Source organism: Anomalospiza imberbis, chromosome 11 (genome assembly GCF_031753505.1).
Source record: "Anomalospiza imberbis isolate Cuckoo-Finch-1a 21T00152 chromosome 11, ASM3175350v1, whole genome shotgun sequence".
Lineage (NCBI taxonomy): Eukaryota > Metazoa > Chordata > Aves > Passeriformes > Viduidae > Anomalospiza > Anomalospiza imberbis.
Window position 1 is genome coordinate 20,297,057 of NC_089691.1, and position 26,309 is coordinate 20,323,365.

At 43.1% G+C, this 26,309-nt stretch overlaps 1 long non-coding RNA gene across 2 annotated transcripts; it reads left to right on the forward strand.

Annotated features, from left to right (window-relative positions):
* The first annotated feature begins 3,908 nt into the window (after nt 1-3,908).
* On the forward strand, nt 3,909-17,535 carry LOC137480879 (uncharacterized). 2 transcript variants are annotated; one of them, XR_011003154.1, is made up of 3 exons: nt 3,909-4,097; nt 13,574-13,660; nt 16,964-17,535. It is a non-coding gene; the product is annotated as an uncharacterized lncRNA (long non-coding RNA). The 2 variants fall into 2 exon arrangements; XR_011003153.1 differs by lacking the exon at nt 16,964-17,535 and adding an exon at nt 16,413-16,568 and having other exon boundaries at nt 3,912-4,097.
* The last annotated feature ends 8,774 nt before the right edge of the window (nt 17,536-26,309 follow it).

Sequence of the window (26,309 nt, forward strand, 5' to 3'; positions counted from 1 at the left end):
AGGAATGAGAGCTGAGAGGATCTCATCAGGGTGCTCTCTGTAGCTTGGAGAGCCTCCTGTAATTTTGGGATTTGTCTGACTAAAATCAATACTCCATCCCTTAGCATTTAGGGAGGCTGTAAGAACAATGATTCCATCAGTAATGCAATAGGATTTTTTTTTAATCATCCTCTTTCTGTGTCCTGTTTCACATTGCCAGTGAGAAGGACATTTATCCTACAGCCAGTTCCTAAAACCAAACAGGGTCAGGATCAGGCTCAAGGTGTGCTCAGCCATCTATAAAACACCTGGACAGGATGGTCTGGATAAGGTGAGAATTTTTTGGAACAACTTGGAATTTGTATTTAAGGCTGGATTTTCCACAGTTTCTTGTGCCTCAGGTGGCTGTTGACTAAACTGCTCTCCTCTGTGGATCACAAAAAACATGGATTTTCTAAGAGGAATCCAGGGTGGACCCTGGGAAGGATTGTTCTGCTGCTCATCTGTGAATGTGTTTTGAGGTGTGTTGCTGTAATGTGTAACAAATTTTGGTCCTGGGAACTGTGTTTTGGGAAGAAACCAGTGGTATCAGTCATGTTTGGTTCTCAGGTTGGCCCTGCTTGGTTGCACTGAAGAACCTTGCCTAAAAATCAAGGCAAGAATTAACCAAACACATAGAATAAAAATCTGTGTACATCTATTTCAACTTCCAAGTTGAAACAGATGTACATAGATTTACACAGGTGTAAAACCAAAAGCCAAACGTGCTAGTTTGGAACTTACACCAGCACTAATTCCACACTGCTGCAGATATTTATTCCTCATTTTACCCATTCATTTCCACTGCAGAATTACCAATTACCAGCACTGCAGAACTTCTGCTGAGCTTTATCAGATCTTATCTCCATCACCCTCTCCTCTAGTTCAGAAGGATGTGGCTGCAAGCAATTAACATTTTGATGCACTTCACCACGCAATTGCCAGCCTTTATTTTCTTCCCATTAAAATCATTGGCTCAGTTTACAGCTGGCTTGGTTTTTAATCTGGTTTTTGCTATTCCTATGGTAATGGAATCCATTCAATTAACACTCTCTTGGCTGGAGGGGAACAACAATCATTAAGCAATGCCCATTTGCCCTGGCCAGGCATGGAGGAGGGGCTGCTTTTTTGCTCTGTCACGGGTAAAAATTTTGAAATTTTATGCTGTCAGGACTTCATTTTGTGAGGAATCCAGGTAATTACTGGGTTTCACTTGGCTGTTGGTGTGGGGAACCTCTGTGTTAGGATACTTGAGTGTAAAAGACACAGTTTGGCTTTGGGCTTCTATTTGGTGGTTTGGGTTTTTTTTTTGGAGGGAGAGCATATAATATTTTGGAGGTTTGGGTTTTTCTGGTTGGTAGTGGTTTTTTTTTTTCTGTTTCTTTTGGAATCAACCTTTTATTTTGTACAGCAAAAGAAGCCTGGAGGAAATGTGTTTGAATTCTGCAGTCCTGTATTGTGGGGAGATGAATAGCAAGAAAGAATAGAGCAGAAACCAGTGAACCTGAGGTAGGCTTGAACTTTCTGGACTTCTTTTGTTGTAGATTTCTTTTCATTGCCATGGCAGGCATCTCACTGTTGGCCAGTGCTGCTGAACTCATAACAGCCCCCCTGAATGGACACCTGGGGGAAAGCGGACCTTTAATGCTGCAAGCAAAATAGTCACAGAATTTGACCAGGATAGGGTATTTTCCTGCCCAAGAAGGAAGGAATCCCAGGAGGGAAGTGCCAGTCCTAGGAGATGCCTGGAATTGGAGCACAATTATTTGGGAATCACTGAGCATCCATCACTGATTGTCACCCAAGAAATCTTCTCTGGCTGCCTCCACGTCCTCTTCTTTTCTTCCCAGCTGCTTCAAAAAGGATGAGGATCATGGGCAATGTCCCTGTTTCATCTTTCATAGTTCTATTTTGCCGAGGAAGCAGATCTAGGGGCTCAAATATTCCGGTATGTATTCATTCAGTGGTTGGACTTGATGATCTCTGAGGTCTTTTTCAACCTTAGTGATTCCATGATTCTATGGAAACAGTAATAGGCTAGATAGGAATAAATCTGCCCTGCCTGAAATCCTGTTTCAAATCATGGTATGAGCCACTGTTTTAGTAATCATGTGGGAATTATGAATTTTTTTTTCCCCGGGGAAGAAAAAAGCAACAGACAGACTTAAGAAAATTGACAATATAACATAAAATGCAAAGTAAGTTTTGTTTTCCCAAGTCCTGTTCTAACAAACCTCAATGCATAATTCACAGCAGTTTCACACTCAGACCCATTACACAACTGGTGTGTGTTTCAGGAGGAAAACACACCAAATGTTTCCTATTTGCAAATCTCACAAAATCCAGGGTGATTTTCAGTTTCACCACAAAATAGGAGACCCACACTCCCATGGTCTTGAATTTTGTGGTTGGAATGTTTCATTGCCAGAGGGAAAAAAAAAAAAAAAAGCTGAACAGCCTGTTCAATTAAAATCAATGGAAAATTTCCCAGGGACTTCAATGAAACTGAACGTGGGCACCAGATCTGTGAAGATGGCTGGAAATGGTCCGTGGAGAATTCCAAGGAAGGCAGCCTTGAACTGGATATGAAATAAATGGGAAACTAAGTGCAAGTGGCTGCCAGTGGGGCTGTGATAAGGCAATGTGCAAGCACTTCCTCTGATAGCCCTGGAATTAGCTGCAATTAAGTGTGATTTTGATGAGGAACACATGGAATTTCCAGTTCATCACCGTGAGCAGCGCTTGTGCAAAATTACTGCAGCAAATTGTGCATGTCTGCAGGCACTTCCTGAGATTTGTTGTGTGCACAAAGCCTGTGGAAATTCCAAATTTCCAAAAACTGGAAGAAATTAGGACACACTGGAGTGAAATAGTTGCCAGATTGAGTTTAATTAGAAACTGGAAATGGAGGAGGCATCAAAGCCTCTGTGAGAAACAGAAAGAAGAAACGTGGAGGGCTGAAGACTGAAACATGGAGTGTCCCAAGCCATCACCTCTCTCAGGTGGATCCTGTTTGCAGGGCAATCCCTGAGCTCACCAAGGTCTATTTTGCTTTTATTTTCAGAATTATGCTCTGGTTCATTTAGTGCAAACATCAAGGCCAACAATCAGGTAGAGGCTGGGGCATTTACAGCACCATAAATCTGGCATACATTGTAAATGTAGTACACACAGTAAATATGGTGCTGAAAGAAAAACATTTTGATTTTTTTTTTTTTTTCTTACTGGCCCTTCATTTCTTCTCTTTCATGTCTTATTTTGGGGTAGGTGAGGTGCTGTTCTACCTCACTGCTTTAAAAACTGCTCTGTTTGCATGGCCCTGCTTAGGCAGTGCCTAACTTAGGGGATAGTGAGGATCCCTTAAGGAATTCCCTAAAAGGTAACCTTAATTAATTACTGTTTCCAGCTGTATGGAAATGTTCATGCCCCTGGCAATGCAGGGGATGTTGCTGAATGGTGACAACGTTGTCCTCCACCTCCTGAGCATAATAACTCTTGATCTTTCCTATTTCAGCACGTGGAGGGGCTGAGCCTGTCTCTGAATGTCCCTACATGTGCTTGCCCTCATAAATTATATCTGTACAGAGCATTTTCTCTGTGATTTTGCTTCAGGAAAAGGCAAGAAGCACATGCACTTAATAACAGCTCCAGCCCAGAACTGATCATCAAAGCTGTCCTGGATTTTAGAAACCCTCACAGAAAGTAACTGAGCCATGGCATTTGCAGGTGGAATTTAATCCAAATCAAAGCAGTGGAAATATGCAGTGTGGATGAGGCCAGGACTGGACAGGGCTGCTGGCAGGGCAGGTGAGGGAGAGCAGGGGGAGCTCACCCAGCTGCTGGAACTGATTTCTGCCCCCAAGGAACTTGTCAGGAGATGCTGTCGGCAGCTCGCACTTTGCAGTGACAGGGTTTGTCTTTATTCCCCCCAAATCATGTGCCTGCCTGTGTTTTTAAACGGAATAGAGGATTGTATTTTAGCTCACAAATGACAATTCTGTTCATCGTCAGGGTTTTTTGGATGAAGATTGCAACAAAAACGATGTTGCCTGAGCCCAGATGAAGCCCCTAGACATCAGGTGATTTGGACCGCACAGCAGCCAAGTTTGGGTTTAATGAACCCGCTGGCACCTCTGGATGTCCTGTGGGACCATCAGCTCTTCACTCTCTGCCGCTGAGACAAACTTCTTCATCTGTGGTCGTGCTTTTTTTTCAGGGGGGGCTTTTTATTGAGAATATTTGCTGGTTTATAGTTATTTTTCTTTTTTCTTTGCCTTCCTTACCCATATTATTGACTTTCCTTTGTTCCTGTTGTGCTGGAGGTGAGCTCTGCTGTTGATTAAACACAGATCAATGCAGAATTCCCTCACCATTACCCTGTACATTTTTACAGGTGAACAATTTAGGTTTTGATTTACCATGCAGATCAAACTGCTCCAAAGCTGGGAACTGTTTTTGCAGTTGTGCTCTTGGAGGACTTCACGTAACATTTAATTCTGCACACGGCAGAAGTGCTGAGGAATGTGGAGTTTGGGTGTGCCACACATGGAAATCTGCATGTTTGTACTGGCAAAAGCCTTCATGTAAATACAGTTATTCTTTAGTAGAAATTAATTTGGGCAGCTGAATCTACCTGAATGAGCCATATCCGTGCTAGGAAGGTGTTTTAGCAAGGTTTTGTAGTTCAGACAGCCCTTACATAAAAATGATGAGTTAATAGCATTACCAGAATTTCATGCCTTCATGCCCACAATTTAATCTACAATTTATGGTGGGATCCAAACCCTGCAGCTGCTACAGGGAGAAAACTTTTGTTCCTACCTTAGGATGTGCTCAGCATTTCCCTTTTGTAGCTCAGCAGGGTGAAAACCACTGGGGGAAGATTCCTTTTTGAAGGGCTGGAGAGCAGCATGGTCACTTTGGTTCCTCTCTGCAGGAAGGGAAGCAGGACCCCACATCTGCAGGGTTTTTGGAGGTTTTGTAAAGCCCCTCCAACAGGAGAGGGTCATGGAGGGTCCTCAGTGAAGATGCTCAGGAACATTGTCAAAAATTTCCTTTCAGGGTTGTGTAATGAGGAGCTGGATCCCACTGCTTTGACTCTTTTTCTCAAGTGAGTAAGAGCTTGGAGATTTAACTTCCTTGCTTTTCAGTGGCAATGTAATTGTATCTGGCAGGAGATCCATGGAGTGACATTCAGAACAGGAACAATATTCCTAGACTGGAAATATCTTGGCAATAATTAGAAAAAAAAAAAAAAAAAAACAATCCAAACAGAAAAGTGATAAATGGTGATGCCCTAAAATAAAAAACCCACACATTTTTTGGACAAATCTCTTCACCTAAGCCATGCAAGGTAGAGAGATACTCAGCATGAATGTTTGTCAGGAGACTTATTTTAGGAAACAATATTTTCAGTGCATCAGAGATGAGGTCACCCATTAAAACTGGCAAGCTGCCCATGGAATTTCAACACCTTGCTTCTCAGAGATGTATCACTCACTCTTCCCCAGTTTATTCTTTTCCTTGGTGTGGAGGTGATCCCAAGGCAGACGTGAGGGCTGTCCCTGTCTCGAGCAGTGTGGAACTCCATGGGCTGTGCTGGTGGCAGGGTTTCATTTGCTGCTTTTTTTAGGATAAATTACAGGTCTGCTTAAAAGGTTTGTGCCAATGGGAAAATTGTACACTGGTAACTGCTTCAAGAAGAGGGATAAATTATAGAATGAGTTAATGGTTTGTGTTGGAAGAGACCTTAAAGATCACCCAGTGCCACCCCTGCCATGGCAGGGACACCTTCCACTGTCCCAGGGTGCTCCAAGCCCTGTCCAGCCTGGCCTTGGGCACTGCCAGGGATCCAGGGGCAGCCCCAGCTTCTCTGGGCAACCTGTGTCAGAGGCTCACTGCCCTCACATGGAAGAATTCCTAACATCCCATCTAAACCCACTTCTGAACATTCACAGCTTTCCTTTTTCACTGGGGATATTGTAGAGGGTCCTGCTCAGAGCCAGAGTTCCCTGTAATGAATTTTAGAGACAAGGAGCTGGGTCTCTCCTGGAGAAGATGCTGAGTCTTCCTCAGAGAGGAAGGACATTGCAGGTGTTTCTTACATTTCCTTTACTCCCTGTGAAAAGTCATAATTTTCTTCAAAGTTGCTGAGAAATTTATGGCCAAAACCCCCAACCCCAAAAATCTGATGGTGGGGGGATGAGACCAGGCTGAGTGTGTGCAGTGGGAAATTCCAGCACTGAACTCAGTCACATTTCACCAATGCAATACTTTGGATTTCTTTAGCATGAGATTAATATAAAATACTCCTAGAGAAGGAAAATCAGCCGGTTCTCAAAGCTCCAGCACTTGGCATCCCAACAATTTGCACTGATAGCTCCAGGCTAGCTGTATTTTTTCTTGACAACTTATGCTGCTCAGCCCAAAGTAGGAGATATAATTTGTCTGTAGATTCATGGACAGAACGAAAAGTTGGCTTCCAGCTGGATCTCAGGACTCCTCAGAAGGACTCTTGCTGTGGTCTGGTGCAATGTTCTTTTAGCATCAGATTTGAGCTCTAAAACTCTTCATTACAAGAGGCATCACTTTGTTTCCATTTTCACAGTTATTTATTGTTATTTCTAAAGCTATTGTTTGGTGCATAACATTATTCCTTAGACAGTCAGCAGGTCTGAACATGAAAACGTTAAGATGCAAATTGCTGATATCTGGCACTGAATATGTATGTTTGAAACCAAACTCTGCTACTTGTGAATAATCATCACTCTTAGCTCTTGAATCTCCAACTGTTTAAAAGACAAAGTTCATTAAGTTAATTACAATTTCTTGATGGCAAATCATCTTGTTGGCAAAGTCACTCTCTATGGGAAAGCAAAAAAGCTGCGATGTAATCAGATGCTGCTGCAGAAAGTGTTTAAAAAGGCAAAATGATTGAAATTAGTGCATTTATAAACTCAGGCAAAGGCAGTGTGTGCCAGTCCCAGGTTTTCTGTGTCTTTCCTTTTGTCAAACAATTGATTTTTGTGTATTTTTGTTTTTAAGTTGGCCACTACAATGGGTAATTCATCATCACTGGGAGATAGAAACTCAAGCAGTCCCCAAAAATAATTGAATTTTTCAGAAATTCTCTAAGGGGGTGAAAAATCCATAACAGGCATTAAATCCTGCTCTTTGTAGAAGGAATATGAAATATTACAATTATGTTCAAGAAGAAAGAAAAAACCCTCTTTAATTCCAGTTGCTGAATCTAGCAGGAATAATTCGGTGTTTTTTTATGCTGCTCTACAGTTTCAATGGAATTGGAATGGAAAAATGTGATAACACATATCAAAAGATGTCATTTATAAGAGCAGAGAGGAAGCTGTTTAGGAATTCCAGACTGACAAATGCAGGAGATTACAGCCTTGATCTGGAGCTGTGCTGGGATCTGCACATGAATTGGTGCTCCAGAACTGAGCAAGCGTTTGGTGCTCGCCCTATTCTGGCATTTCTGTGGGATCTTCATTTTTAGAACATCTCCAGATCTCCTTTGAACTCTGCCCAGATGTGATTCCCAGGATTCACTGTGCAATTTCAGGCCATGGGAAGGAGAAATATCCACCTTGGAAGACCCATCTGCTCTTGGCAACGTCACAGTGCAGGAACAGCACCAAGAGTACGAGGAGGATCCAGGTTTGAGCTCTTTATCAAGGTGTTTCAAGGCAAGTATTATCAAGAAGGTTTCCAAAACACATGAGGGGAATTAAGACAGCTTCTCCAAGGTATTTTGTTCCTTTCCTCATAGGTATAGGACTTGAGTTGCCCATCATCTTCAAAAATGGATCAAAATTCTTTATAATTCTGGTGTTTATCAGTAAGACTTGAGGTCTAGTGGTCACACCCTGAATATTTGCTAACCAGGAGAGATATCACAAATATCTAAGCTTAAAAAGGGCTCACAAAGATTAGGAGAAGGATCCATGTTTTTGGAAATGGGCTTACACTGGCACGGGTTAAATGGGAAAGGAAGCAGATATTGAGGAGTAAATAGAGCTGTGGTAATTTATTACAAGCTGTTTTTTCTATATACATAATAGCATGCTGTAAAGCAATAGATCATGTGAGATGAAGCCATAGAATGACAAGATGGATCATTTAAGATATTAAATGATGCTTTTCTGTATACTATTATTATCCAAAGTCTATTAAAAAAGTATCGGACAGGATATTTTTTCCCATCACTCTTGTGTGCTTAGACCTGGCTTAGTAAATCCACTGCATCATTAGCTCCTGCCTGAGTTCATCTTTTAGAACAGTTTACAGTTATGAAACCATTTCATTGGAAATTGTCATTTTATTGGTGTGTATTAGGGAAAAAATCATTTGGGAACAAAGCAAGGAAGTGCCCATGCTGTGTTACAGGATCCATACCCAGTTCTAGCGGGAAAATGGTGTGGTTTGAGTTCAGGTACAAAGATATGATTTTGTGCTGGCTCTTGAGATGCTTCCCCTGGCTGCTGTGGGATTTGCTTTCTCTCAAAGAGGGTACAAACCCCAAACTGTGTGTGGGGCAGGGTGGAGACATGATGCAGGAGCCCTGCTAGGGTCTGCCCAACTGAAGGAGGAGCAGTTCCTTTAGAAGTCCTCTGATGACGCTCCAGGCTTAGTTTTCAGTGTGAACACAGCTTTAAAGCAATAAATCACAGAATTTCAGAATGGCTTGGATTGGAAGGGAAGTTAAAGATCACCCATTCCACCCCTTGCCATGGGCAGGGACACCTTCCCATGGCTTCACCTTCCCACCTGGATCCCAGGTTGCTCCAAGACCCAACGTCCAACTGGCCTTGGAGACTTCCAGGGATGCAGCCACAATATGCCAGAATATTTATTTTAATTTAAACCCAGAGTTATTTCTGTGGTAGCCAAGAAAATATTCACAGGGTTTGACATGATCTGTCAGATTTTATCTGAACCTGTCCCTAACAGAGACTCCCGGTTCTGGCTTGAGGGACTGTCACAAAGGAAGGGTCACTGAGTTGCCACCCTCTCTACCCCCCTTGGAGAAAGGGAAGAGTGACTGCCAGTAATACCCTTGGCTTTATGAAGTGGAAACATCTTTATTTACAAAGGGCACTGGGATCATAAATTTGAGGCAGGGTTGATGGGGAGCTGGGTTATAACCCAGGGGGGAAAGCAGCGCTCACTTCCAGCCACCCAGCTCCCAGCTGAGCTTGGCTCTACGATAGCAAATCTTGGCTCCTAATTAAACTATGAGCTCTCATTCTTGGCTTTTTCCAAATTTTTTCAAGGGCTGTCTTGCACTTTATTTTCCTGCTTCTTGTGTCTTGCGGCATTTTGTGTTTCTGAGGCGCATTATGAGAGGTGGGATTGTCTTCCACTGAGGAATTAACTAGCCAGTGTTGAAAGAAGGATATAGGATTTCATGGACGAGCGGGCTAATATGATGTGAAATCCTATTTTCCTATCATCCAAGTGTCTACAGAATTCCAAGTTGATGTACTTTATATTATATGGTTGCCACCTGTTTATATTATCAGCAGTTTGAATATTTAAGCATGACACACTCCATTTCCTACCAATTTGTCTGTATTTCCAGAATGGACTCTCCCAGTGTTTCCATGCTTGATTTTTTGTCTCCTTTTTTCCCCTAAAATGAGTATTGTGGCCTAACATGACTACATTTAAATTTTCATTAAAAAAATTATATAGTTCACAGCACAGATTTAATTGATCACACCCTTACCTGGTGTAAATCAACCCAAGCAGCATTAATCCTAACAAGATTTCTCACCAGCTGAGGATCTGCTCCTGTGGATTTTTGTGTTCTCAGAGCTGGGGAAGAGCAAATCTTCAAAAACCATCTTTGAAGATGGCTCCCTTTGAGCTGAAAAATCACATTTTGCCATCATAGGCACATTTGGGGAACATCATAAATCTCACGTAAACAGCCCCTGGTTTCGGTGCATACATTTAAATGCGTGATGATCCCAGGGCCCGTGGAGCACAGGCGGGTGGGTGGGTGGCTGTGAACACCCCGACCCGCACGGGGTCGTTGGATCATTCCCGCATCTGGACTAATAAATGGCAACTGCAGTTAATGGAGAACAATGAATCCTGGAACAAAGCGGGGGAATCGCGCATCTGCTGAAGGAAAGATGTGCCGAATACTGATTAGGAAAGAGATCTGGGAGTTGTTGGGGAAAATCTCTAAAGCATTCTGCTTAATGTGCAACTGCAGAGAAAAGGGCAAGCAGAGCGCTGGCTTGTAGTGCTGGGGGAAGGCAATATAAATCAAAGCAGCTGCCTTTGTTTCCATCAGGCATTGTTTTGACATCACCCAAAGAACTGAACTTTATTTGCTATTGGCCACTCTGGCTTCAGAAGAATGTGTTTCTTACTGGAGGGGATTTGCTGTGCACTAAAGTAAATTACCATCTTCTGCATTTTAAGATAAGGCAGAGGAAGAAACAGAACAAAAATCAGCTCATTAAGAAGTAAAGCGACCACTCTGATTGAGGCAATTGTTGTCAGAGAAGAGCAGTCTACAACTTGACCTGAGGTTCAACTCCAGGAAAAAGAGAGGATGTGGAAATATTACCTAAATCATGGTTAATTCAGATTGAGAAATAAGTGTTTTGTTGAAATTTTCATTTTGTGCAACTCTAAAATTATGTGAGTTATCGCTACAATGACAGCAAACGAAAGAGGAAAATGTAACTGCTGGGGAATGACAAGACCAGAATAATGAGCTCAGTGCTCTGATCTGCTTACCAGCATTTGGATTTTGTCATGTTTTAATTTTACAAGGTTCCCAGACCAAAGGAGGGGCAGTGCTGAACCCAAAACTTACAGCAGGACCTGCTGCAGCTTTTGGGGGCCATTCTCTCAGGGCTGCCATCGCAGCCCCTTGCATAGAGAAGTTGTTGATTCAGCCATAAATAATCCTGCTAGTTGGAAACCTGGAGTGCAAAATTCCAGCTCAAATTCAGCCACAGGGACTGTAAAATGAGACATAAAGGAGGTATTTTTAACAAGAAGAATTTGTCCTATCTATTCCTGCATTCAATGGGGATATGGGAACCTAAGACATTTTGGTATGGCCTCAAGCTCCACCAGGGGAATTTTAGATATTAGGAAAAACTTCTTCACTTAAAGGGTGGCCAGGCATTGAAACAGTCTGCCAGGGAAGTGGTGGAATCACCATCCCTGGAGGAATTTATCAAATGTGTGGATGTGGCACTTGGGGGCATAGGTCAGTGGTGGCCCTGGCAGTGCTGGGATGATGGTTGGGACTCAATGATCTTAGAAGGCTTTTCCAGCTTTAATGATTCCTTGATTTTTACTGGATTGAAAAAATAGATCTAGAATATTTATCTTATTTTCTTCTTTATACACTTTGAGCTTTAAGTGCCTCTCATGGGCTTGTTAAAAATTACTCTGTTTTCTCCAAAACCTTCTCCAGACAAAGAAAACCAAAGGTGTGGCAGGAACAACAGCTCTGGGCACCCTGTGTGGTTCTGCAGTGTTTGAAGTGGAGCTGTGACAGCTGCCCTGATGTGTTCCCTCATCCCTGGGTAACTTTTCCCAGAATCACTGAGGTTGGAAAATCCCAACAGGACCATTGAGCCCAAGCTGTGCCTGATCCACACATTGAGGAGCGTGTGCCACCTCCAGCCCTTCCTTGGACACCTCCAGGGATGGGCACCCCAAACCTCCCTGGGCAGTTCCAGTACCTGAGCACCCTTTCCATGGGGAAATTCCTGCTGGTGTCCACCCCGAGCCTGCCTGGCCCAGCCTGGGACCATTCCCTCTCCTCCTGTCCCTGTTCCCTGGAGCTGAACTCGACCCCTCTCTCCTTTCAGGGATTTGGGCAGAGCCAAAAGGTCCCCCTGAGCCTCATTTTCCCATTTTCCATTTCTATCCAGACCCTAAACCTCTCAGAACATCTCAGCATCACCAACCAGGCCCTTCTCTCCTTCCTGTCTATCCAACCCCTGTCTCATTTCTGACTCTGATGTATTATTTTTCAGAATTATTCCAATTGAAGTCAAACAACAGGAATAAATTAGAGAAGAGTGGTGAGTGGAACAGTTTTCACTTTAACAGTATTTTAGTAATCAGCAAAGTCACCCATGTATAGTAATGATAAATTGCTTTGCTACAGGGTAATATAAACTTTACAAGTATAATAAATATTTCTGCTTGGCCAAGAACACTGAAAAACTGGAAACTGCTTAAATATGTGCATCAGAATGAATGAAAATGAAAAACTGGGGAGTATTTTAAAAATAGCTTATGTTTTTTGGAAATTCAATCTCAACCTATCTTTTCAGAAACAGGAATTTGGGTCACTGATGTGTTTATAGTCTAGCTGAAATCAAGGAGAATTTGGTATCACATAGGTACAAAACTTAGATTTATTTCTTTTCATGTTGCTGTTATTGAGATGGGATTAAAAGATTCAGGGTTATTTAAAAGAAATATGTCCATTTCAGAATTTTAAGCTAGAGATTTGCTGGTGGCACACTGTGTTGTTGAGTCGATAAAACTCACTATTTTTTTCATAGGAGAGCTCTTTTTTTTTGGAGAGTTACAGATGTGATCCATATTAAAGACAGTATTTATTAGAGACAGAATGAGATTTTAATAACAGCCCTGCAAAATTACTTGTTAGAAGTTCCCACTTCCCATCAGCAGCCAAGGGATGACAGAATTTAATATTGCAACACCAGGAATAGCCTGGTATGAAAACACAGGTAACAAACCCAGAAAATGGTAATAATTTATTAGGTCCTTTAATCCCATTTATGGTTGGTTGGAAGTTAACAGGGAGAAAAGGAAAAGCTTCATCCCACTTGAAAACTGGGATTCCAAGCTGGATTCCAGCTTTGTTGTCAGTGCTTGTGACACCAGCCTCTCACTCATTCCTCAGAGGACATTCTCCAGCTTTATTCATTTTTCTTTCCAAAGTTATTACATTTCTCTCCTGCTAAGAAACATCTAACTTCAGTCAGAGCATCCAGCTGCAACAGCCTGGTTTTCATCTGTCTCTTTTCCCCTTGGATGTTGTCAGTCACTTCCATCTCAGCAACCCTTTATATCAGACATGTTTCATCCAGGCTTTCCCAATATTTTAAAGAGAGATGTAGTTTTTTATATAACTCTAGAATAAATGCCAGGGCGTTCCTGCCTCTCCCTGTGTACGTTTCCAACGTGGTTTTCTTTTCACTGGCTTGTATTGATTTTTCCTGTGCATCTTTTGTTTTGCTCTGTTGGTAGAAGTGCTGGATGGGGAAAAAAAAGCTTTCCAGTTTCTGCTTCTGGTTTTATTTCTTCATCACCTTTTCCCTTCTTTCTCTCCGCATCCCAGCTCTGTCTCCACAGGAGTGACAAGGCACTGCTGAGGGTTGATGTCACCAGTGTTTGCACTTCCTCTGAGAGGGACAAAGGTCAGGGAAACAGGTGCAGAATAATCTTCTGCCAACACCATAATCCCCATTGTGAAAGATCTTTGCAAGGTCGAATTATAACAAAGGATTTGTATATTTTCCAGATCTGGCCCTGGAGAAGAGTGGCATCATTCAGCTTATCCTTAGGACAAGGAGAGCTGGAAATCTGAATTGACCTTGTGATCTCAACTGTAAGTTTGAAACAAAATCTTGCTGATTGTCTCCTCCAGTTTTGTTTTATATTTCCTTCTGTATTCTTTGATATATGGATATGACTCCTGGAAGTGCAATTCCTGTCAGGAGTAAGCAGCATTCTGTCTTTGCACCAAATAAAGGGAGGGTGCTGTGCTGCAGGAGGGTTTTGGGTGCCATTCTGGTTCATTGCCCTCTTCTCCTGACTTTTCAACTCTGCTGAATAATTTCACTCGTTTCTGATTTGTGTCAATGCTGCAGACAAAAATCATTCTCTGAGATGCAGCAGCTTTCTAATTCCTGTGTGGGTTTGTAGCAGATGAGATACTCAGAGCTGGGAGGATAAAAATGAGAGCAGGTTTGTGCACTGGGGTCAGAGCTGGGAGCACTGAGTGACCCCGTCCATGACCCTTTTGGGAAGCCAGTGCTCATGTCTTTTCCAGCTCAAATTGACTTCAGTGCAGGAAGCAGCACATTCAGGAGCCTAATATACAAATAAAGATGATTAAAGGGAACAACTGCAACCCATTGACTCCCTCATTTTGTAAGAGTACACTCAGACTTGAAGCTTGATTGCCAGGGATGCTCTAGAGGTACTTACAGCACTCTGAAATTGTCTGTGCACGTCATTGATGCTCTTGGGGTCAAACCATCTCCCTGTTCCCCCCAGGACAGCCTGGAGGCAGCTGCAGAGTGAACCAGGAGGCCCTGCCAGGTGTGGGGAAACCCACTGCTCACCCTTAGGGGAATTTTGGTTTGGTACTGATTTGTGATGTGATTTACGAAGAACACAGAATTTCATCTTTTCTGAAAGGAAGAGGAAATTACTTTATGAAGTTCTCACTTGGTATAGAACTCAGGGAACTCATTTTTTTTTTTCTCTAGTTTTTCTTAGAATGAGAATGAATCCATGGACCCATTGCTCAGAAGGGAGGTGGGTCATACCCTGCTCTCTCTAGAAGGGCCTCTGATCACTCTTCCAATTGCTTTTCTGCTCGAAACACCCATTTTATTGCTCTTGCTGCCACAAATAGTGCTGGTATTCCTGCTTGGCACAGCACAAGCTTGTCCTTATGGGGCAGTAAGAGATTCCCAGAAGAAGGAATTCACAATTCCCACCCATGTTTGGAACACCTCACATCCCTTCTCTGTTTGCACAGGAGAATGGTGCAGGCAGTGGGGATTAATTAGGATTGATTCCTGCTGTCTCGGTGGCACACATGGATTCTCCTATAATTGAGAGAGATTCCAGTGATGGAATTGAGCTGATTAAGCTGAACAAAGTAATGTTGCATCCACATGCATCCTGCCTCCATGTAATTAGAATTGTTGGTCTTCCAACTGGGAGCAGAACACTGAGAACTAAAGGATTCTGTTCATATTTAGGAGCACATGGTTCCTTCTCCAAAGTACTTCTAGTCTAAAAGGAAAATTAAAAGGTGAGAACAGCAAGACGAAGAAGGAGGTGAAGGATTTTCCTGAGATTATATCAGGATAGCTGCTGTACTGGGTAGAAGGGAAATATCCAGGATTTCTGGTCCTGCGTTTTCCTCACTGTGTTACATTCAAAGGCTTTAAGCCACTGGAGTACAGGCACCTTTTAATTTATTTTTTAATTTCTCTCTGCCTTTAAAAGCAAAACTAAATCTACTGGCTTGCAAAGGGGGACTGAAAGGATGCCAAACACCCATGCAGGTGCATCCAGCCCTGCATGATGTCACCTTGCTTTGAAAATCAGCAAATTGTCAGTGGATCCATAAAGGAAGCACACAAAAGTTGGTATTTTATTTGCAATTTGCTGTCTAGGAAGATTCTAGCAAATCTTTTTTTTTTTTTTTTTTTACCCTGAGGATTGCTGTCCTCAGTCTTGGACAGGTGAAATCTCATGGCAAACCTCCTTAAAAGACAATTTCTTTTATTTATTCCTTCTTGATTTATTGAGGTATTTGAAAGGTTTATGGCAAAAGGAGCTCTGCCATCCCACATTTACATAAGCTTCTTATGTCAGACAATACCTTTGTTTGTTCCTGAATACACCATGTATTTTTCCTCCATGTTTAAATGTGGATTCACATCAAGGGATGATAAAAGCATTTGGAATTAAACGGTTCCTGAGTTAACCACGGCACCTTCTTTCAATTAGGCCTTCATACATTATAATAATCCCTATTTTGAGATTATTCCACCATGTAAAGGGAAGATTATGAGCAAGAATGATGAGAAAACCCCTCTCCCCCACCCTATTAACATCTTATCCTCTGAATCTTTTCATGTAACACCTTTCAACCTACTTGGATCCTGTTCTGCCTTTACCTCACTGAGCCTCACAAATGTTACACACTGGTGAAAAATTTCTGGGCACTGATTTTAAAACAGTTGGGTTTTGGCAAAATGCTTCAGTCCTCATCAGCACCTGGGATTCAAAATTCAGTTGGATGAGCTGTTAGAGCAAGATGTGCAATAAGCAGCTGAAGGAAGGGATAGGGCTCCCTGAGGATGCTTTTATTTTATCAGTGTTTTCTGGAAAATGCTCACAACTGAATTTGCCCTAGATACAAAAAGGAGTTTGCATGCAATACCAGTCTGTGCATTTGTTTTGGTTCAAGTCTGAGTGATAAAGGCAAAAATCTGTATTTGTTAGAGATGCTGCTTAGTAGTCGTGGCTATTCAGAGACCTGTGGAGGGGAATAATGCTCTGCATCATCTTGGACCTCTGCTTTGCCAGTTTATTTCTTTCCTGCAGCCAAACAGCTTTTGTTAGAGCAGCTGTAGACTGGAGACTGTCTCTGCATCTCCTGAGTGGTACACGTGAGGCTGGATGTGTTGGAGAGTGAGGCACTGCTCTGCAGGAGAAGAAAGCTCCAGCTGATGAACTAAACTTGTTCAAGGTGATGAGAGCTTCTCGTGGAATCTGAGGTGGCTGTGTGTGAGGAGGACTGGAGGAAGCAGCATGAGCCATGGGGAGGGGATGAGACTTGAAGAGTGATTTTTTACATGGTCAGGCAGTGATGGATAACAGGGAATGGTTTTAAACTCAAAGGGGAGGGATTTAGATTACAGGTTAGGAGGAAATTCCTCCCTGGGAGGGTGGGCAGGCCCTGGCACAGGGTGCCCAGAGCAGCTGTGGCTGCCCCTGGATCCCTGGCAGTGCCCAGGGCCAGGCTGGACATTGGGGCTTGGAGCAGCCTGGGACAGTGGAAGGTGTCCCTGCCCAGGGCAGGGCTGGGAGGTGGCACTGAATAATCTTTAAAGTCCTTCCAACCCAAAGCACCCTGGGATTCTCTGACCCTGCTCTCTTCCAGATGTCTTGCTGACCCAAGGACTGGCTTATTGTTGGTGGCATCTTCTGCAGAGGGACAGCAGGACTTTTATCCCATGTCTTACAGCAGATTCTTGGAAAGACTCAGGTCACTTTGTGCACTCAGTGACACGAACAGCGATGAGATCACGAAACACTGCACATCATAAAACACCTCCTTCATCTCCTGCCCAGCTCTGCTTCCCCAGCCTTGGTACTTTTTCTAAATATCTATTTAATGTCAGCTTCATTTGTTTTAATTCACTCCAATATTCCAAACCAGCAGCAGCTGAAACACCTATTTCTGCAATTAGTGCAATCTTGCTCCTGCATGATAATCTTTTCTCCAAGCTGTTGCCAGCTCTGAGAAGTGCACTTAGAAGAGAACTGGCTCTCAGTTGACTTCAGGATAACTGGAAGTGATGTAACCTTCAGGAGCAAATACTGCTGCAAAAATACCATGTAATTTAATTTTTAGGTGGAAAGACAGACAGTAGAATTCCAGTTTTCCCCTTTTCTGTACTGAAATTTGAGGTCTGATGTGCTATTCAGTAATAAAAAGCTGTCTGTTCATCACAGGGCTTTGTTCTGTCACTGTGCCATAGTGACCCAATGCTTCTCATGTGAATTTAGGAGTTATGGTCAAGTTTTTAGCTGACCACACCAAACCTTTTATCATCTCCAGGCTGAGAACACTGCTCGAGGAAAGAGCTTGTGTATCCTCTGGGGAAGGACAATCTTTGCAAAGAAGGGTCTTCTCTGGGTTTTGTTTTATGTTCCTAGGACAACTCTGACACTGATGTCTGTTCTGAGAGTCTGATGAATGTGGATCGACTTATTTGGGAAGCTCCCAGAGTGACTTCGCCCATGGAGCCAGGTCTGCTGTTCACGAGACTCCTTCCACAAGACCTAGAAAGGGGTTTTGGTTTTATCAACCTCAGGCAGTGCAGAGCAGCACAAAACCAGCCTGGAAGAATCCAGCTTGACATCCAAAGAATTTGTGCCAGCTAAAAACTCGGGATCATTTCACAGGCCAGAATGTGTGGCTGTGGTGCTTCCAGAAGGAACGATGAGCTCGTGGGTCACTGCAGCATCACTCATTTCCTGGCCAGCCCTGGCACGGTGACAGACCCCATGGATTGGCCACATTGCCTCTCTCGCAGTGTGGGAGCTTTGCTGACCGAATTCAGAGCTTTCACAGACACATAAACAAGCATCAGTAGCTGGTGTCAGTCCAACCCCAGTGACCATGCTGGTGGTGCCACTGCCATGGAAGAGCTCTGGCACCAGGAGAAGGCATCACAAGCCCTGACTCTGTCCCAGTGTGGCCCAGGGCTGGAACAGGGGTGGTATTTCCTACAATCCAACCCTTTCTCTTCCTTCATTCCTATGTCCAGCAGCACCCCACGATCTGACTCGGAAACACCAGGTTTTTACCTACGAGAGCTTGCAGCATCCTGAGCGAGTTAGATTTATCTGCAGGTATGACTGAGTGGCCAAATACCCCTCCAGAGGCTGCCATTCCAGGCTGGCACTACCCAGAGCATTGATTAGCAGCTTCAGCAGAGAGCTGAAGAGCTCCTTGAGAGAAGGGAACCGCAGACAATCTCGCTCCCACACAAAGGTGTGAGCTTCATTAGGGAAACAGCGCAGGGGAATTTGCCTTTCCTCTTTTCTCCTGCCGAGGCTGTGTGAATTGGCTTGTGATGGTTTTGTTCTCTGCTTAAATCTTGCAATCTGATTTACAGCCTTTGAACAGTCTGAGGCAAACTGTGCAGCTGAATAAAGAGGGAGGGATCAGCGAGTGAACCAAGGGTGCTGGGGAGAAGCAGAGAGGAGCTGCTCCATGGATGGACTGCAGAGAAGGTGGGCTAGAAAGCCCTCGGAGAGATTAATCATCTCTTTTGCCCTTTTTTTGCAATCAGACACATTTTCCTGGCCTGCTCACACGAGTCCATGTGTCTGCCAGCTGCCTCTTGCAAGCTCTGAAAGAAGTCATTGAGTCTTTCTGAGAAAACTGCCTTGGCTCACGGGCTCAGAACATCAGACTGACTCCACACAGGGCTGGAGCTCCAAAAAAACCACTCTGGTCTGCCAAGCAAGGAACTGGAAGCAGAGGTTTGGAGGATGCATGTTAGACTGGATGAAATAACAGACTTGGAATTATTATCTCCAGCCTTAGAGCACTGACAGCTGTTGAATTTCCTCAGTTGTCCTTCTCCAAATTCACTACTGTCATCCTGGCACAGGTTTGTATCTTCAGGTCTTTGATCCTGCAACTTCAGGAAATGAATGAAATGCGATTTAGGAAAATCAAATGGAGAAACATAAGGAATGTCCTAACAAAATGTGCACCAGGGAAAACAGGATGTAATGAGGCGTCCCCTCAGGCAAATCCTCTGGCACTCATTCAGCAGGGTGATGCTGCACATGCCTACAGGTGGGTACAGAAATTCACACCAGCAGGCTTTCCTATGGATATGGCCATCCTAGGAATGCCTCTGTGATAGAGCTTTTGGCTCTCTGTGCTTATTTAATCTATCTCCAAAATAACATCCTCATCTTTATTCAGCTTTGGAGCTGCACGGAGGGATTCCCTGTCTACCTGCCCTCCTTGCACATCCAGCATTCAGAAGCTCGGCAGCCCTTGGACAGCCTGTTTCCATAACAACAGAGGAGGAAAAACCTGAGAAGTACTCGGGAGCTGCATGCAGTTGGAGTGGCCTCCAGAGGGGCATCAGGCTCCTGAACACCCCCAGGCTGGGAGGAGACCCCAGAGAATTCTCCTCCCATCTCCCTTGAGGAAAACTTCAACTCTGTCGAGGTGGGAACTGGAATGAGCAGCTCAGCTCTGACCCTCACGCAGGCGCTGATGCCTTTCAGCTCTATCAGTTAATTTTTACCCATTATCCTTCTGCTGTGCATCCTCTTCCCCCCCCTCTTCCCCAGGGCAATAATAAACTCAATCCTCCTGTGCAGACTCTCCAGGCACCCCCTACTCCCTGGGGACCCTGAGCTGTGTTTAAAGAGCACCCAGAAGGTGTCTGAGAGCCCCAAGGACAAACCTCCCTGGCCAGTGAGACCTTCAGAAGGGCATTGTGGAATCACAGAACAGAATCACAGCATGGTAAAAAAAAAAAACAAAAAACCTTTATTCTATAAAACACACACTTGCATTGCCAGCATTCCCCATTCCACTGTCATTGTTTGCACCAGCCCCTGCCTGATCTCTGTATTTTTGGATCTTGTCTCAGGAGTGAGCATACAGCCCACACAACGCTAAACTCGTGGTCATTACTGCAACAGAAATAATAATAAATTATTCTGCAAGCAAAACAAACCCTGTGCAAATTGGACAGTGAAGATGCCTCTCTAGCAGCTTTAATTTAAAGCAGTTTGGCGTTTTTTCCCCTGGTTCAGAAGCGACTTGTTGACTTAATGAGCAGGGGTCTCATTCTGATCAATGTATCCCAGTTTCACAGGGGTATCACTCCTGATTTATCCCAGCACTCAAATCATGCTCCTCTCTTACTCAGCTGTCTTTTTTTATCCATTCCAGCTTGTCTTTGCCCTTTCTGGCATCCATAACTCCAGAGGCACAAGTGAGAGCACTTACTCAGCACAGGTGAAAAGGCAGCTGCCAATTAAATCCCTGTAATTCATTCATTCTGTCCTTCCCAGCCCAGACAGAGCCCTGGAGTGGCAGCAATCCATTTATCCTCTCCTTGGGTCACACTCCAAGCCAATAACCTCATCAGCGTAAACACCCCTGAGCTTCCTTATCCCCTTCATCACACTTTAAGCCATATTTTACTTTATCTTGCCTTTTGCAGGCTGAACTTGCAGTTTCTCCATGGCCTTGCACAGCTTATCCCACTGACTCTGCAGTCTCTCCACAGAGTGAGTGGAAGTCTCTGGCTTCCCACTTTTCCACCTAATTACCTCATTTTCTTTGGTGGACCAAAAATAGATTTTCTGGTGGAGGTGGAAAATATATTTTCTGGGAGGCACACAAGCAAAGTTTCCCTGGCCATGAAGGGAACTAATGCTTAGGACAAAGATAATTATTTCTCTTGAAAGATAAATACTTGCCATAAAACTGTAGGGAAAATATTGTATTTCACCTCTACCGTTGTCATGATCAGTTTCCAATGAGCTAAAACACGACATATTTTAAAGAGAAAACATAGTTCCTATCTAAGACTTCTCAATTTTGAGCTGCATTGGTCAATTAATATGTTAGGAACCATCACAGGTGCCCCCAGGGGTTATCTTGGCTTTATTAGAGCAGTATTTAAACCCAGCCTTGGCTGAGTAGTCTGTGGCCACATCTAGGCCTGGTTTAAAGGAGGCTTTATCTTCACTGGGTTTGTCACAGCCCTCAAAACCCTCTCTGGAGATCCACAGCCATAAATCTCCTGCAGCTTGCTCAGTGTTTTAAGTCCAAATAACATCTTTTAATGAGAAAACATGAGTCAAAACACTGAAGTGTAAGTATTTCTCACTGGTTTTTGGGGTTTTTTTCTTCCCCATTGTATGAATCACTGGAAGCATTCACACCTCCAGCCATTGCTTTGAATATTTCAGGGATTTTTGATTTTTTTTAATTTGAAGACATTAATTTTTTTTTTAAATTTTATTCTCTCTCAGCTGCTTGTGATATACACAACTCCCTATCCCATTTTACATTTCAATGTGGAACATTAAAAGTGTGTTTCAGGTAAATCAATACTGTCTTCTTTTTAAACACATTACCTGCTTGGAAATTGGAGTATATTTCTGAATCTTAGAGTTTTTTAACCAGCACTGCTAATATTTCATTGAAATTTAAATAACATTAAACAGCAAATCATTCTCTGGTGAATTTCTTGTGCCATCCACATGTCACCTTTGGGCATGTGGTGACACTTTTTCAGGCCACACTAAGGTGTCACCTAAGGGTGGCACAGTGGGGGAAAAAAAACAAATCCATTTGGGGTGGATTTACATCTCCAGTCTGGCCCCAGAAGAAGCTGAAACACCCCCAAATTTTGCCAACTCATTGGTGTTCCAGAGCCTTGTTTTGAGAGCTCGGAGCTGTGCCAGGGAGCAGCGGTGACAGCAGAAATTAAATTCCAGCATGTCCCTCTGCCCATCTGGAAACAGCAATTCAGGCTGTTTCCCATTGACCTCACAAGATTAATTGGCAGTTAATTGCCTTTATATTCTAATTTTCCACCTAAGGGCCCTGTAGTGTTCCAACTGCTGGGCCTGCAGAAAGGCATCTTCATGTGGAATTAAAACTTGTATGACTGAAACAATTCTGATCAGAGGGACCTGCTTATTTTGAGGTCTTATTTTGTCTTTTCATCCCAGATTACTCCAGCTTTGGAAGAGACAGGTTAGCTTACAAGGATTTCCTTTCTCGGTGATTTGTGTCAGGGGTTTTTGGCTTTGCTTTTGCTGCAACTGCATTATTTAACATCCTTCTCTTTATTTTCAGTCAGTTCAATTTCTTGGCAGTAAGGGTGGAGAACAAATTGATTTTCAAGAAATGTATAAAATTATATGACTGACTATTGCAAGAAGAGAAAATACAGTCCCGTAGTCACTTACAAATTAGGAGATAATTAACAAGTGAATGCTGCAACTATTTGGACTGGAATGAGATGTAGTCAGGCAGAAAAGTCAGAAAAAGTCAAATTTGAAAGAGTTTTTTGTTTTATTTATAATTTGAAAGAGAATGGTAACTTCACCCTTCCTGCTCCCCCCACCAAGGAAGCATGTAAGGCTTTTAATGTATTTTAGATGGTACAGGGAAGGAAACTCATTTTAGCAAAGGTAAGAGAAACATCAACAGTTTGAGTGTTCAGAGCTTTACAGAGGATTGAATATCTCTGTCTGGAAACAATTCCTTTTACAGAAGTTCCTTTGGTAGAGTGGTGATTACTGTCATCCTGGGAAAGTGATGCCTGGCTTGCATTCCTGCCCAGAGGTTGGATGTTGGCATGGGGATTTCTTTCTCTGCTGCTTCTCTAGGGGATGTGTGTGACTCCTCAATGTGGATTATCTGCAGGGCTGTGCCATGGACCTTGGGAAGGCTTGGTTCTGCCAGCAGGCAGAGAAATTTATAGTTCAGTGTAGATTATTGGATCTGCCATTTTTCAATGGCTACCCATTTGTGTTACACGTGCATTTAGCTCCCAAAGGAGGCAGGACACTTTTAAAATGTCCTTTCTGGTGTGCATTTCACTGCTTTAGTGTGTTCTACAGAGCCACTGCCAGAGAAACTCCTGTGAGCCCAGCAAGAAAAGGCAGGTGGCAGAAGGACTGAGAGAGCAGATTCGCCAAAGCTGAAATCTGGGAGCTGTTAGGGATGACAGAGACACTTAGAAAAGGATCCAGGATGAACTTCCAGTTGATGGGAAGTGTCAGAGCCAGATAAACTTCAAGGAGCCGGAAGTCAGCTCAGCTTGGACTTCATGGAAACTCTAATTCATTAAATAAGTGTGTCCTTTAGCAGGAAACTCAACACAGAGATTCCTGGATTTGACAGATTTGGAGGTTGGATTTGACAGGGGTTTTTTCCCTGGTTTTGCCTCCCCTCCCTGCTGGAATTACCCAAACAAGGATGCATTTGTAGGAGGACATCCATCTCTTTTTGCTGTGGATTTCTGAGGGAGCAAATTACCTCCCTGAGTAACTTTTTGAGTTCCTCAAGCAGGACATGGCTGTTGGAACAAGGTTTTTCCTGCTCCAGCCCAGAGCTGGACTATGCAGCAGGAGTAAGATGTGGGGTTTGCTACAGCTGCAGTCACTTCAGAGTTAGGAAAGTCTCAAAACCAGTTTCCTTTTGCTGACAGGACTTGGATTAATGAGTTTCTTTTGAGGTCACCTTTGTGCATCCTTGGCTCATTCCAGGCTCCTCTTGGCCTGGATCTTGTGCTGAGCTGGGCTCTTGCCACTGCTGGGCATCAACCTTTGTGATCAACTGACAGGAACTTCTCATGTTCTACATCCACAATTCAATCTTTTTTCTCGAGCTAAAAAGTGTTTTAAAGAAATATATCTGGTCTTGGTGTCATAATGGCCCATCACAAATGATTTACCACAGGTAAGAAAATTTTGCTAAAGCAAATGTTTTCAAAGCACAGAGTTTAACTCTCTGCTTTGAAAAAAAAGTCACAAAATACAAAAACAATAGAGACTTTGTAAAGCTATTTCATATTCTCTGCTCATTCAGTTTTGGATTTTGTAGCCCTCAAAGAGATAAGATGAAACCTGTGGCTTTTAAATCCCTCTGATTTATGTCCCACTCAGAGTGTAGGATCTCTGTAGGGATCCCAATCCCATGACTTGAATTCCTTGTCCTTGCTCCATTCCATTGCATTTTCTGGATACTCTGGAAAAATCTCCTGCTTGCTTGCAGCCAGCTGACCAAGGGGTTAAAGTCACCCTGCACCACCTCATTTACTCTGAGGTTTGATCTGAAAGTTTTGGAAGTATTTATCTTTTTTTCTTTAAATACTGAAAAAAATAATGCTAGACTGCCTGCACAGTCTACTGAAATAATTACTATATATTATCATTCATTACAAATACAATTCTGAATATTTGGGTAATCCCCAGCACTTTAAATCCTTACTTTCATTCTTGCAAGGATATAATTTTGACCCACACTCATCATCCTGCCTTAGTGACAACATTTTTGGTATTTACTGGGTGATTCTTATTTTTAATAAAATTTCTTGGTTTCCCATAACATGAATTATATAGATGCATATAAGGTAGAAGGGTTTGCTTTTTTAACAGGGTTTCCCCAATTATTCTATTTGATATTTCCATTACTAGTTTTTTTTTTTTTTTTTCTCATTGAATGTCTTGTCTGAAGGACACTGAAGAGGGATAAATTGTTTATGTGCTCTGTTATATGAGAATTGCCAATATTTTTAGAGAAGCCTCACGTTGTTGGTCAAGCTATCACTTCCCTGCTTGCATAATAATTTTGTAAAACTGCTCGTAGCCTGACTGTGCAAAAAAACAATTGCTTTAATACTGAATTATTTGTATGCTGTCGTTTCCTCAGACCTCTAGACTTCTATAACTTTGGTGGAATTTTAAAGCAGTCTGAGTTGTAATTGGAAAATGTGTATCAGAGCTTGTAGTATTTAGAGGCAAATTGTCTGGGCTGAAATTGCTGATGCAGGTGACCTATTGAACATGCTGCAAGCCACCAGTCACATTAAACTGGTAAAGGAACACAGGCAGCATCAACTGGTTCAGCAAACACCCATCTATTGTTTTGGGGGCTTTTATGTGGATCTTAATGCAGGTCATTGTAATAAAATCAGCTCCATGGACATAAAAAATGGGAGAATACAAATGACAGCATTAGCCAAGCCCACTGTCAGTCCCTGTCTTAGGAGATCGGGGCCATTTCCTCTTCTCTCATGAAAACCAAATGAAGCCCAAGGCAATCATCCTGTCCACGTGTCTGCACAATTTGGGAGGGGGTGCCTGGTAATTCTGGTTTAGCTGTTTATGTTCAGAGATGTGACTGCTCAGTTTCAAAGGTAGCTACAGTAATTCTGTCAATTGGGATACTGTCTGTTGTTACTGCAATCCAAATGGGTTTGATTCTCAGCTAAAAATGTGCACAAACCATTTCTTTACAATCCTTGCCTTTATTTTTTTGTGTTATATCAGCATAGGGTTTTGCAGTAGAAATTTATGTCAGTTGACCTTGACAGGAAGAAAGAAAAAAAAAAAAAAAAAAAAAAAAAAAAAGGAAAAATTGCCACAAAGCATTTTATTCAGCAGTTGGTGAGCGATAGGTCTCATGCACATCACTGCAAAAACACCACTGTGCTCATGGATTACCCAGGCAAAGGCTCCACTCTCCAAATCCCACCTCCACACTGGGCAGGGGTCAGAACAACTGCAGGACCTCGCTGCTGAGGTTTTGTCCAGTGAGTAGTAGCTTTTGTTCAGGAATAGGAAATCTTTATTCCTGGGCCCCTTTAATCTCTTCCACAAACGAATGAGATCGATGTCGTTGTCCTGACGTGAGTCACACTTCCATTTCTCTAAATATTGCAGCTTCCTGCGCCTGGGCTTTGTGCCAGTTCTTGCAGAGACCAAAGATGTGTTTTCACACAGCTGTTTTTGTGAGGTGCGCTCACTTTTCCTAATAAATGTCCTCGTTCCTCTGCATGGCAGAGCCCTGGACAGGGGCTGCTCTCCTGTCCTGCCCTGTGAGGTACAGAGAAGCTGTGGCTGCCCCTGGATCCCTGGAAATGTCTAAGGCCTGCTTGGACAGGCCTTGGAGCACCTTGGGGTAGTGAAAATGTCCCTGCCCAGGGAGTGGATGA